Below are 13,316 nucleotides of genomic sequence, written 5' to 3' on the forward strand. Positions count from 1 at the left end.
CAGACATGTGTGACGTATTGCACTTTGGAAGAACAAACCAAGGTGGAACATACAAGGTAAATGGTAAGACACTGAGGAGTTCAGCAGAGTAGAGGGATCTGGGAATACAGATACAGAATTCCCGAAAAATGGCGTCACAGGTAGATAGCGTCGTAAAGAGATCTTTTGGAAATTGGCCTTTATAAATCAAAGTATTGAGTATCAGAGTTGGAATGTAATGGTGAGGTGGTATAAAGCATTGGTGAGGCCGAATTTGAAGTATTGTGTCCAGCTCTGGTCACCTAATTACAGGAAGGATATTAATAAGGTTGAAAGAGTGCAGAGAAGGTTTACAAGGATGTTGCCGGGACTTATGAAACTGAGTTACAGAGAAAGGTTGAATATGTTAGGACTTTATTCCCTGGAGCTTGGAAAAAATGGGGCGAGAATTGATAGAGGTATATAAAATTATGATGGGTATAGATCGACTGAATGCAAGTAGGTATTTTCCACTGAGGCTAGGGGAGAAAAAGAAAACGGAGGACATGTGTTAAGGGTGAAGGGGGCAAAGTTTAAAGGGAACATTGGGTTGGGGGGCTTCTTCACACAGAGAGTGGTGGGAGAGTGGAATGAGCTGGAAAAATAAGTGGTAAATGCGGGCTCACTTTTAGCATTTAAGAAAAACATACAGGTACATGGATGAGAGGTATATGGAGGGGTATGGACCACTTGCAGGTTAGTAGGACTAGACAGAAAATGGTTCGGCACAGCCAAGAAAGGCAAAAAAGGCCTGTTTCTGTGCTGTAATGTTCTGTGTTTCTATTGTTCAGAACCTGAGGGAGACACAGCTTCGGAACAGACGTCACCCAGCCCTCGACAACCATCTCCGACCAATTATTACACTCGCCTTTCCCTTTGTTTTCATTTATTGTTTTCATAGTCCCGCTCTCGTCACCCGGCATACCGCTTTCGATATTGAATCCCGCACTCGAACGTAAATGTCCATCGGTTAACAGTTTACTTCCCGGCGAAAACTCCGGAGAGGACAGGTCGTAGGATCCGATCAGGTGGGGACCGTGATTCGGTGGAGACAATGTGGGGAGTCTGCTGCGGATCGATGAGTACGGGTTTTGGAAATTTTGGGCTCCTGCCTGTGCACATTCAGTAATGTTTCAGCTCTAAATAAACTTCTTTTATTTGCGTACCGTGTGAATTTGTTGTCTCGTGTGACGAGCTGTAACAGGGCAGCAAAACACAGAGCATTCAGACAAATGCTGAGGCCTGGGTGGGCCGCACATCCCGATCTCACGGACTGGCGGGACCCAGCGTGTAAACCCCAGACGTACCAGGCTGGAGAACTGCGGGTTTCTCGGCGCTGAGTTGGAGACTGCTGGCGAGGGGGAAGGAGCCGTTTATTGAGACGTCCGGGAAGAAATGGGGTTTCCGAATCAATCCTGAGATTCGCCACGACCCCAACTCCAATGGCACCCCCATATCGGTGATCGTACCTGTATTTGACGACACATCCCGAAATGCAGACATTGTCAAATCCCTGTACACCCGCAAACGCGCTAACATCCCCACATGCACACTTCGCCGTCCGAGTGAAAAATCATAATAATCTCAAATAGTTCAAAAAATTGTTGTCTCCTCGTTAAAGAAAGTTCAGTTTAAAGATCATTTATACATTTATTAATAAAGTATCTAGAAATGAAACATTCCTGAGACACGTCACGTGTCCAAATGCACCGACACTCTGCAAATTCGTGCGCAGCCGCAGATCTGACGACACGCCAATAAATCAGCGCACACCCCGAAGTGCTTGTGTATCCTAAATCCGCGTACACCCGCAAACCTGCTCAAACCCCCATCTGAATATTGCATTATCTCAGAGAAAGTGTCATTTCAAACATTTCACGGAATTTCTGCCTCCATATTAGAGACGTAAACAGAACAAGTTTCAGTTTAAGCCCATCTGTTATGAAAATACCTGTAAATGAAGTAATTTCGAGACCCAGGTCCACTGGCAACCCCAAATCCGTGTGCATCCATATGCGCCAATAAATCCATAATTCTGCGCGCATACTCCCACATCCGAGTGCACCCTAAATTCCTCTGCGCCAATATTCCCCGACACACTCCATAATCTGCGCACATCCCTAAATCGATATGAACCCCAAATCCGTCACGTCGCGAAACCTGTTGACTTCCCACACGCACATTTGATTGTCCCAGAGCAAGAAACCTTTCAAAAAGTTCAGAAAATAACTCTATCCACATTACTAATACAGCAAGAACAAAGTTCAACATTGAAAGTGCATTTATTGTTTCGGCGTCTACAAATGAAACAGCTTCAAGATTATCATATCTCCAAATCAACCGACATACACACACTTGCAACCGTTTTTAACCAACACACCCCTAAATCTGTGCACAGCCCCAAATCCACACGCAACATCAAATCAGTGTGCAGGCCTAAATCCATGTGCACCACCAAATACGCCTGAACCCCACAAATCAGTGTGCAGCTCCACACAGCCCAACAGACGCAAATCTCCGCACATCCCCGAACTCGTTTGCAACTCCAGAGAGGCTGACACACGGTTAAATCAATGAACATCCCCAAATTAGTGCGCACCTTCATATTGATGGACATATCTATAAATCTCAGAGCAGGAATCATTTTAAACAGTTGTGAAAAAAAAATGACTGCCTCAACATTAAAAATCCGCACATAACATAACATTGCTTTTCAGCTCCAGATCCGCGTGCACCCCCTTTTTCCAGATCACACCCCTAATACTGCGAGCATCCCCAAATCCGTGCACCCAGCGAATTCTTCCGCGCTCCCATATTTGAAGCATACACCTAAATCTGTGCGATCCGAAATTCAGCTTGTAGCCCCATATTAGAGAAAACACCCTAAGTCTGTCCGCATCCCGAAACCCTGACAGCTTTGTGGTGATTGCTGGGGACTTTAACCACACCAGCTTAAAGACTGTGTTCCCCAATTTCCTGCAATATTTGTATTTCAAAACCAGGACAGACAAAACACTGGACTTGGTTTATATCAAAACACCACAGGCATACAAAGCAGCACCCCGCGCCCATCTTGGCCACTCTGACCACATGTCTGTCATGTTAACACCAGCACATAAACCACTGCTTAAACGTGTGAGAGCAGAGAAAAGGGTCTGTCCAAAAGGAGCAGACTCAGCACTACAATACTGTCTTTTGCACTCAGACTGGGACAAATTCAAAACAGCAGCCTCCTATGATGACCATACAGACATGGAGGAGCATGCGGAGGCTGTAATCAGCTACATAGCCAAATGCACGGCGGATGTCACTGAGAAGAAAATGCTCACCGCACGTGGTTATAAAAAGCCATGGATGACAACAGAGGTGCCTTCACTACTGAAGGCCCGTAATCACCCTACAGATCGGGGACAGGGGTGCGCTTCGCTCAGCCAATTCTGCGCTTTCACCAGGGATCAGGAAAGCGAAAAATGCATGGACACTTCTGTGACACAGGTGACACCAGACGGATGTGGCAGGGAATTAAAGCTCTGACAGACTACAAGATCAGGCAGAAAACCGATGACAGCGTTGTCTCTCTTCCAAACAGGCTTAACAAACGCTTTGCACGCTTCGAAGCATTAAACACTAAAGCAAGTGGGAGAGCCAGTCCCTTCTGACCATATGACCCGCCGGCTCCAATCATTGATTCAGAGCACACACGGAAGACCCTTGCCATGGTCAACCCACGAAAAACTGGAGATCCCGGCAACATCCCTGGAAGTATGCTCTAGGAATGTGCTGATATGTATTAGCAGATGTCCTGACAGACATTTTCAACATCTCCCTTAGTCAAACCATTGCCCCAGATGCTTCAAAACCTCCACAATCATCCCTGTAGCAAAGAAATCAGTTGTAGCCTGTCTGAATGATTACCGTCCCGTCGCCCTGACCCCCAAAGTGATGAAATGTTTTTAACGGCTTGTCAAGCCTCATATCACAGCCAGCCTCCACTCATCGCTGGATCCTCTACAGTCTGCTTATCGTCCAAATCGCTCTACGGAGGACGCAATATCCACCACACTGCACACAGTTCTCTCTCACTTGGACACTTATGCCAGAATCCGGTACATTAATTTCAGTTCAGCGTTCAATACCATCATCCCGCAGAGACTAGTGGAGAAACTGTCGCTGCTTAGCCTTAACACTGCCATGTGTCACTGGATTCTGGATGTCTTAACAGAGAGACCACAGTCAGTCCGTGTTGGTCGGAAGATCTCTGACTCCATCACACTGAGCACTGGATACCCACAATGCTGTGTGCTTAGCCAATTGCTGTTTACACTGCTAACACGTGACTGTGCAGCCAGATTCAAGGCGAACCTGATCATTAAATTTGCTGATGATACCACAGTGGTGGGGCTCATCAGCAAAAATGATGAGACAATGTACAGGGAGGAGGTCAAACACCTGGAGAGCTGGTACAGTGACAACAACTTGATGCTTCATGTCACCAAAAACCAAAGAGATGATCGTCGATTTCAGACGGTCTCAGCCTGAGCATACACCCCTCAGCATCAGCGGCTCCACAGTGGAGACAGTGGAAAATATCGAGTTCCATGGGGTGCAGATCTCTGACAATCTCACCTGGTCCAGGAACAACACTGGGATTGTGAAACGAGCCCAGCAGAGACTGCACCTTCTGAGGAAGCTTAAACAAGCATCACTCCCCGCTAACATCTTAACCACATTCTACAGAGGCGTGGTTGAGAGTGTGCTGACCTTCTGCATCACAACCTGGGACTCCCGCTGCAGTGCTGCCGACAAAGAAGCCTTGCAGAGGGTGGTTATGGGAGCAGAGAAGGTTACTGGGGTCTCCCTACCTTCTGTCCAAGACCTCTTTCAGAGTCGATGCCTCCAGAAGACACGGTACATCATTACAGACCCGTCACAGCCTCTCCATGAACTGTTTGTTCTTCTGTCACCAGGCAAACGTTAGAGAAGCATCAGAACAAAAACCACAAGACTACCAAACAGCTTCCTCCCACAGGCAGCCAGACTGCTAAATAGCTGTTATGCCTCACTCAGCTTTGGACGCTTTTAACTTGCACTGGACACTTATAACTTGACATTAACTGACATGTGGCTGTTGTGTTATACTGTTTATTGATATGTTTATTTTTATGTTTTGCGTTTGTTATGTTATGTTTGCACTGCCCCTGGGAAACGCTGCCTCAATCTGCCATGCAGAGTTGATGTACGGTTAGAATGACAATAAAGTTTTTGAATCTTGTATACTGAATCTTGAAAAAATCCCATCATGAACACTAGCTTGCCTATCATCGAGGATCCCTTCAAAAAGAAACATTAAGGACACAAAATCACACATGATACACCTTCCTCTCATTAATGCCATTGGAGAGGAGGTACAGACGCATGAAGACACACACTCAATTTTCACGACCAGCATTTCCCCCTCCAGTATTATTTTCCTGGACGAGCAGGAACTATTTTGGTTTGGTACTACTTACTTATTTTTTGTATTTTTATATTTTCAGTTAATTAAAGCATCAGTTAATTTAGGTAGCAATTTATTTGGGACAACTCTTGAAGAATATAAACAAAGTAGTTAAAATGTACGGAAATTCTCTTCATTAATTGAGGGCACTATGCTGCGTAATTGAGACCTTCATCTATCTTTGTATCATCGGCAAATTTAGCTGCAATTCCATTAATCCCATAATTCACATCATAGACATAAATCTTAAAAAGGAGCGTGTCCAAAGCAGACCCCTGTGGAACCCTATCGGTTACCGACAGCCAGGCAGAATGGGATTCCTTTATTCCCACCCCCTGGCTACTGCCGAGCAACCAAAGATCTACTGATGCTAGTAACTCCCCTGTAATTCGATGGGCTCTTGTGCTGCTAAGCAGCCTTGTGTGTCAAAGGACTTCTGAAAATACAAGCGCACCACATCCACTGCATCTCCTTTGTTTACCCTGTTTGCAATTTCCTCAAAGAATGTAGTAATTGTAGGACACCATGCTGACTTTGGCCTATCTTGTCAGGAGCCTCCAGGTACTCCGTAATCTCATCCCTAACAATCGATTCCAATAACTTCCCAAACGCTGATGTCAGGCTAACATGTCTCCAGTTTCCGTTCTGCTGCCTCCCACCTTCTTAAGTAGCGGAGTAACATTTGCAATTCTCCAGTCATTCAGTACAATTTCTGGAAGATCATTGTTAATGCCTCCGCAATCTCTCCAGCTACTTCTTTCAGAACCCTGGGGTGCATTCCATCAGGTCCAGGTGATTTATTAAACCCCAGACCATTAAGCCTCCTGAACACCTTCTCAGTCGCAAATTTCACTGCACATACCTCACTTCCCTGACACTCTTGAATATCTGGTATACTGCAGACGTTTTCCACTGTGAAGACTGATGCAAGATATTCATTTCCTCTGCCATCTCTTCGGCCCTCATTACTATAACTCCAGCATTAGTTTCCATTGGTCCTATAGCTACCCTTTATATCTTACCTATATCTATATCTTTTACCCTTTATATACTTATATACTTTTTGTATAACTCCCTATCTTCTTTGATATTAGACACCAGCTTCTTTTCATAATTTATCATTTCCTTCTTAATGACCTTCTTAGTTTCGTTCTGCAAGTTTTTAAAAGCTTCTCAATCCGCTATTTCCCACTAACTTTGGCTTCCTTGTATGCTGCCACTTTTGTTTTGGCTTTGGCTTTGATTTCATTTGTCCGCCACGGTGGTGTTCTTCTTCCATTCGAAAATTTCTTCTTATTTGAAATAGATCTCTTTCACATCCAACATTTTTCGCAGAAACTCCAGCCAATGCTGTTCTGCAGTCATTCCTGCCAGTGTCCCTTTTCGTTCTGCCTTGGCAGTTTCCCCTCTCATACTATTGCCATTTCCTGTATTCCACCGAAATAACGACACGTTGGAATTTAGCTTCTCCTCCTCAGATTTCAAAGTGAACTCGGTCTTATTGTGATCACTGTTCCCTTAGGGTTCCTTAAACTTAAGCTGTCTCATCACCTCCGGATCATTGCGCAACACCCACTCCAGCACAGCCGATCCCCTAGGGGCTCGGTGACAAGATGTTCCAAACAGCCGTCCCTTAGGCATTCAACAAATTTCATGTTAAAATCCCCAATGATTATCATGACATTGACCTCCTGACACGCCTTTTCAATCTCCTTCTGAAATTTGAAAACCACATTCCGGCTGCTGTTTGGAGGCCTGTATTCAGCTGCCACTGCGGTACATTTACTCGCCAGTTGTTTCCTCAACCCACAGAGACTCTACAACTTCCAGTCATATGTCATCCTTTCGAATGTTTTAATATTATTTCTTATACGCAGTGCCACTCACCTCTTCTGCCTACTAACTTATCTTTCCGATACACCGTATACCTTTGGAAGTTCAGCTGCCAAAGAATGGCCATTCTTTAGCCAAGTTTAAGAGATGGCCACAAAGTCATACTTTCCAACCTGCAGCTGAATTTCACGATCGGCCATTTTATTTCTTATTCTGCGTGCATTCAAATACCACACTTTCAGTCCAGTATGTGTTTTTTTCTATTGCAACTGTACCAAGCTTCTATTGTCCTGTAACTCATCCCAGTGGCTGTGATTATGTCTCATCTCCAGCCTGTCCTTTCTGTCATCTATGTTGCACACGGTCTCGGATTTATTTCAGTTTTCTCCTTCCTCAGCCCCATCACTCCGGTTCCCATCCCCCTGCCAAATTTGCTTTATTAAATTACACTGGTTAACGTTTTCTTCCATAGTGATGATTAATTTTTCTGAACTGGCCTCTCATTTAAGTTTTCTGGTCTGTATTTCTTAGCCGACTTCCATATACTGTCATGGAGTGCTGAATCCTGTTTATTTATTATATACAAGTACGTACTTTAGAAGTGTTATCAGACTGTTGGGTGATTTTTTTTAAAGTCTGTATAGCTTTTCCTCCTTCTGTCCTCGGTAGTGTTAATCTAAGGGGGCTTCTTGCAAACAATATTTTTTTTTAATTTGTCATTTCAGTTCCTATTTTTCATTTGTAAAATGTTCAGATCGGAATGGGAAATAGTAAATTTTGCCGAAATAATACTTAAGCAATTGATGTAGCTGAAGTGTTTATTGCCTTTGATGTATTTGCTATACAATGGAGATCTGCTTGGTCAATTTTCTTAAGCCTTGCAGTAAATTTTCTCATATTTTCCCTTTATCGCACTACTTTATATTTCACTTGCCTGTTGGTATTCCAGAAACCCGCGTATCATGAGTTCTGATGCAACGTCTTAGCCCAAAACTTTGATCCCGTCCATAAATGCGGCCTGACCTGCTGAGCCCCTGTATTGCACTGGATTCCCAGCATCTGCAGTATCCAGCGGATCGCATGTGTCCGATATACTTGTAAGTTTCTAGAAAGGACGCACAGGGACGCAGAAAAGGTTGCGTAGCTCTGTTGGTGGAAAAATAAAATCAAATTTTAGCATTCATTTCAAGAGGACTTGAAGATAAAAGCAAGGACTTAATATTGAGGCTTAATAAAGTACTGGCGAGGTTTCACTTGGAATACTGTAAGCAGTTTTGGGCCCCTGATCTTAGAAAGGATGGGCTAACATGAAGTGAGTTTAACGGAGGTTTACGAAAATGATTCCAGGATTGAATATCTTATCATAAGGAGAGAATATGATGGGTGACATAATTGAAACCTGTCTAATGTCTCGATGGATTGGATGTGGAGAGAATGTTCTATGATGGGAGAGTCTTGAACCAGAGGACACAGTTTCTGAATGGAGGTGCGTCCTTTTGGAACGAAGATGAGATTAGCCAGAGAGTGATGAATCTGCGGAATTTGTTGCCAAAGGTCGTTGTGGAGGCCAGTTCAGTACGTTTATTTCAGACAGTGTTTGATAGATTCTCCATTGGTCAGGAGATGAAGGGATGTAGGGAGAAAGCAAGAGATTGGGGCTGCGTGGAAAATTAGATCAGCCATGATGAAATGGCGGAGCAGACTCGATGAGCCAATAATTGCTCCTACGTCTTATGGTCTCATGTTTCATGCTCATCTCCTGCTTGTATCGTATCTTGCTGATTCTACCAGCTCTATTACAACTTTCATGTTTTACTTTGTCCAATGTTCGTGTTTTTATCTTTAGATATAAATTTTATTAATTGAATTAATTGCTAGGCCTTTGATGATGAAGCAGCGTTTGTCCGCCTATGGAGGATTTGTCAACATATAAAAACAATTATTATTTTTTTTGTTTCTCAGCTCAAGCTGGTAAAACTGGAAGTTCGGGCATCGCGAAACGGACTGACTTCTCAGTTTGCTAGGAACTTGTCTGCTCACCTCGCGGGGATGTTTTCAATGGAGGGACATGAGCGGTTAACTTAATCTTCTATAGTGACCATTTCTTCATTTCCCTGGATTAAGTTTATCTGTCTATACTTATTAGTTTTACACATGCCGTCATGGAGTTCTGAATCCTGGTTTCGTTATAGAAGATATATCCTGAGGAGATATTTTATTTCACCAACGCCCTCCCATTTTCATCAATGAACCACCTTGTACTTCCACCCCTGCCCCATACACCTCTTACTCTGACTTACCATCTATTTCGCCACGAATACCAATAATTAAAGCGCAGAGGGGGCAGAAGTGAGCATAGATGCGATTACTGAGGAGAAAATGTGCTTTGGAAGCTGAAAGTCCTGAAGGTAGATAAGACTCCTGGACCATTGTTCAGAAATAGGTAGCTGAATGTGCCAACCCCGTAAACGGTCTAGTTCCAGCAATCTCCAGCCGGACCATATCCCTCCGTACCCGTCGCTTCCATGTATCCATCCAAATTCACTGAATTGTTGAAATCGATACAGCCACTTGCTCTGGCAGCCTATTCCACATTCTCACCGCCTCTGAGTGAAGAAGTGCCTCCTCATGTTTCAATTACAGAAGGAGTAATGATTTTCAAGAGTTTTTTGATTTTGGAAAGTTTCTGCGGGACTAGAAAGTTGCAAATGTCACTCCACTCTTTTAAAAGGAGGGAGGAAGAAGAAAGGACATGATGGAACAGATGGTCCAGTGGTTGGGAAGACTTTGGATTCCTTTCAGGATGATTTCTCGGTCTACTTAAAGGCGCATGAGTTTTCCTTTGGGGAAATCTTTCCTGAGAAATCTGTTGGAATTCTTTGAGTAATTAATAAGCAAGATAGAGAAATGAAAGACAATGGACCTTGTTTGCATGAATTTTCAGATGATCTTTCGCAAGGTTTTGCACATGAGTCTGCATAACAACATCACAGGTCATGGTATTACAGGAATGATACTGGCATGGATCGATGGTTGGATTACTGGCAAGAGCAAAGAGTCAGTACAATGCGAGCCTACGCTCTTTGCAGCCGGTTACTAACGGTATGTTGCTGGGGTCAGTATTGAGAACGCCTCTCTTCATGTTAGATATCAACTATCTGGATGAATGATCAGTTCTGGATTCTGGATCAATGATCAGAATTTATGGCCTGGTGACCAGCTTTTCAGATGATACAAACGTAAGTGCAGGACAGGTAGCTGAGAGCAAACCAGGTGTCTGCAGAAGGTCTCAGTCAGGTCTGGAGAACAGGCAATGAGGTGGCAGATGTAATACAGTGTAAGGCCTGCGGTCTGCAGTCAGGTACTCAGGTTCTCTCAGTATAATATCGCATGATCATTATTAGCAAAAAAAAAACTCCGCTACAATATGTTTCATTTCGTTACAGACAGAAATTCCACCTTGATACTACGAGTAAAGTACTTTTCCACAGTGGCAGAGAGACACCCAATCACCCCTCGCCATCCGTAAATCCATTTCAACCCCTACATCACTCCCCAATTCTGAAAAACCCTCCGACCCCTACAGCACTCGGCAGCTCAGCAAAACCCTCCACCATCCACACTGGAGCATTTAACGACAGCTAACCCGAGAAAGACACTGTCTGTGGCAGAAGCAAGGGCTCATAAAACACCCTGCTGACTAAAGGAAACTACTGTCTGATCAAGGACAGGGGAAGCAGACAAAGCAGTTCTCTCTGTTTCCCCCGCGAGTTTGTCTACTCTTGGATAATCTAATCAGAGAAACTGAATGTGTACACAGGAAGCTTCAGGTGAAGATCTGCTAAACCTGAGACCATTCTCAAACAAGTCGCCATTTGTTATGTTGGGACTGATATCTCTAACCCGCCCCCCCCCCCACCCCCACACCATTTTGTGGACTCTGAACTGATTCTTGCTTTTGGATAATCTAATCAGAACAACTGAACGTGGACACCGAAAGCTTCAGTTGACGATCTGCTAACCCTGAGACTACTGTCAAACAAGTAGCCTTTTGTTATGAAAAGGCTCTGATTTCTCTACCAACCCCCCCCCCCCCCCCCCCCCACACACACACACACACACACACACACACACACACCATTCTGTGGACTCTAGACTGATTCTTGCTCTTGGATAATCTAATCAGAGCAACTAACTGTGGTGGCAGGTTCAGGTAATGATCTGCTAAACCTGAGGCCATGGACAGTTTAGAGAGATTTGTGCCAACCACATAAAACAGGGAAATAGCTAATGCAGACACAGACGCCATGGACGTGCTAACGCAAAAGGATCGATTCCGTGCTCCGTAACTTGAAGAACCTGTGAGTGTTTTGAGTTGTAATATAAGATAAATTAAGATGAATTAAATGAAATTTCCGTAGCTTTGTCATTATATCGCTCGATTTCATGTAAACAGATATTATAGGAATTTGGCATCAAGTTAGAGAATGACGTCTTTCTGTGTACTGGGCAAATGCAATAACCTGATAGCTACCACATTACAGACACGCTGAAGGGCTCGTCCGGCTGTGCAGATCCAAACATCCTAACGCTTTCCCGACACAAGTGCATGGCTACACGGTTCTGGAATAACAAACCAACGTCTGAAATACCTAAAAATAAATCGAGTTCACTCGATCAACAATGTATTGAATGTGGTGGACCATTGTCACTGATTCCAATCCCAGAATATACCGCCGCTGCCAAAGACAGTGACGTGTGCCTTTGACAATTCCTTTCTGTGTGACAGAAACAGAATATTGAACAGCCCAAAGCAGGAATGCATGGAGAGATATTGACACAACAACTGGTCGAATGTTCATCTAGGAATGAAATCACTGCAGGCGAGTACTTTTAGCTCGGTCAGCAAATGATTTTACAGGTGGAAACGCCTTGCAGCAGTCAGTGTGTTCGCCATTGTTCCCCTTGGCCTTTCTCGCAGAATACGGCCGTGTAGCCTAATGGATAAGGCGTCTGACTTCGGTGCTTGAATGATGGAAGTCATCAGAAGATTGCAGGTTCGAGTCCTGCCACGGTCGTTTTGACAAACTGGCGGATTCTGTTCACTCCCTGCAGTATGATTATCCGCGTGGGGATTAATCGGAATACTCCACCCCCGGGGAAAACGTAATGCATCGTCTTCGTTCTACGCAACATATAATTTTAAGTGTCTAGTCTGTGTAGTATTTCTGCCGACACGTAAACAATTTGCTGGAGCTTCTCAGATCTTCAGGAGGAGCTGCTGCTGGGAAGGCAAAATTAATTTCACATTCAGCTCCGTCTCAGAGCAGATCTTATCGGCAATAATTCACCACACAGCACTGAGGGTGATTTCTTCTGGTTCCAACCCTCGTCCTCTCGGACACAGCACGCTGGTTATCTGCCTGCTGTGGGATGTCTTCATCACTAATTCCCGAGCAGACATCAACCGCCTCAACATTAGGAAACTTCACTGCTTCTCGAACCTTACCCCCACTGAATTTACTGCCCTCTAATCTTTCAGCACCGGTCCCAAAGTTACCATCCAACCTGCTGACAAAGTGCTGCTGTTTTGGAGTGGCGGACTGACCTCCAACTGGCTGAGACTAGGCGGAAACTTTCACACCTATCATGATGCATACACCTCGAAGAATCCCGACACCGGATCTTCAGAGAACTGCATCCGGCATTATCAGTGACATCATCAACTCCGGAGAACCTCCATTCACTGTGGATAACTCGTGTTTCCATTGCCCTGAACTGTCCGCCTTCGACCTTCTACTTGATTCATAAGCCTAAATGTCTGGTTAGGCCCATTGTCTCTGCCAGTTCCTGCCCCACTATCCTGTGTTCTTCCAGCTCCAGTCCAAACTATGCTCCATAATTCAGCCCCTTCCCACCTACATTCGCGAAGCTTTTTGTGCTCTCGATCAACTCACAAACTTTCGAC

The 13,316-nt window shown here is 44.4% G+C and overlaps 1 non-coding gene across 1 annotated transcript; it reads left to right on the forward strand.

The window, feature by feature from the left end:
- Positions 1-12,334: 12,334 nt before the first annotated feature.
- Positions 12,335-12,426, forward strand: trnar-ucg (transfer RNA arginine (anticodon UCG)). The gene is given in 2 exon segments: positions 12,335-12,371; positions 12,391-12,426. It is a non-coding gene; the product is annotated as a tRNA-Arg (tRNA).
- Positions 12,427-13,316: the final 890 nt, after the last annotated feature.

The sequence above is a fragment of the Hypanus sabinus genome, unplaced genomic scaffold, assembly GCF_030144855.1.
Source record: "Hypanus sabinus isolate sHypSab1 unplaced genomic scaffold, sHypSab1.hap1 scaffold_353, whole genome shotgun sequence".
NCBI lineage: Eukaryota > Metazoa > Chordata > Chondrichthyes > Myliobatiformes > Dasyatidae > Hypanus > Hypanus sabinus.